Raw genomic sequence first — 1444 nt, 5'->3', positions numbered from 1 at the left:
TCCTTCCGAGGAGTGGCTGGTGGGTTTGAACCGCCAGCCTTCTGGTTAGCAGTCAAGTGCCTTAGCCACTATGATGCTTTTGAATTGTGGTGTTGGAGAAGAATGCTAAGGGTACCATGGACTGATCAAAAGATTAACAAATCTCTCCTGGAGAAAGTGCAGCCAGAAGGCTCCTTGGAAGCAAGAAAGGGCAGACTTTGTCTCACCTAGTTTGGTCATGTTGTCAGAAGGAAACATTTCCTGGAGAAGGATATCATGATTGGCAAAGTGGGGGCCAGTGAAGAAAGGGAAGGCCCTCAATGTGATGGAGTGACACAGTGGTTGCAGTGATGACAGGTATAGCAAGGATTGTAAGGCTGGCACATGACAGGGCAGTGTTTCGTTCTACTATGCTTAGGGTCACTATGAGTTGGAGATGACTCAATGGCACCTAACAACAGCAAAGATTTATAAAAATGTGTATATTTTCATATCTAGAATTACAAATAATTTCATTATTATTAAATTAAGTTCTCTTTCAAGTGTTTTTACTAAAAAGTACTATTTCATTCTGTGCTCATGTTTTGATTCCTTCTCTTCTGTATTTAAACATGTTAAACAGACTTATAATGTGTCTGCTCTATAATCCTAACACCAGACTTCCCTATTTTACACTTTTTTATTAAGATAAAATACAATTTTGTTGTTGTCAGTTGCTGTTGAGTCAGCTTTAACTCATGGCAACCTCATGTACAGTGGACAAAAATGTCTGATCCTGCATCATCATCAGAAAAACCAACACCAAACTCATGGCAATCTAGTTGATTCTGACTCATAGAGACACTATAGAACAGAAAGAACTATCTCATAGGGTGTCCAAGGCTGTAAATCTTTACAGAAGCAGACTACCTCATCTTTCTCCTGCAGAGCTGCTGGTAGATCCAAATTGCTGACCTTTTGATTGGTAGTCAAATGTTGCAACCAGTGAGCCACCATCTTCATAGTCATTGGTATATTCAAGTCCATAGTTGTGACCACTATGTATTTTGAGTGCCCTCCAACCTAAAAGGTTCATATTCTAGCACTATATCAGAAAATACTCTGTTGTGAGCCACATGTTTTTCACTGACTACTTTGCAGAAGTAGATCACCAGGCCTTTATTGCTCATCTGTTTTGATCTGGAAGCTCTACTTAAATGAGTTCACCACAGATAACACTGCTAGTATTTGAAATATTGGTGGCATAGCTTGCACCATCATCACAACACACAAGCCATCACATTATATAACAAACTAACAGTGCACAAGCATACAACTTAATTTTTTGATGTATATATGTACCTGTAGGACTATTACCACTGCAGTGTAGTAAATTACTTAGTGTGGCTTTTCTACCCATAAGTCTTTGTAAACTCCAAGGTGGGATTTTCTATGAGCAACTGAGGAGCTCCTGATTGCTGAAGTT

This window comes from Orycteropus afer, unplaced genomic scaffold (genome assembly GCF_000298275.1).
Source record: "Orycteropus afer afer isolate SDZICR_OR568_19922 unplaced genomic scaffold, OryAfe1.0 scaffold00030, whole genome shotgun sequence".
NCBI classification, from domain to species: Eukaryota; Metazoa; Chordata; class Mammalia; order Tubulidentata; family Orycteropodidae; genus Orycteropus; species Orycteropus afer.
The sequence above is the reverse complement of the archived record's forward strand: the minus strand, read 5'-3'. Positions refer to the sequence as shown.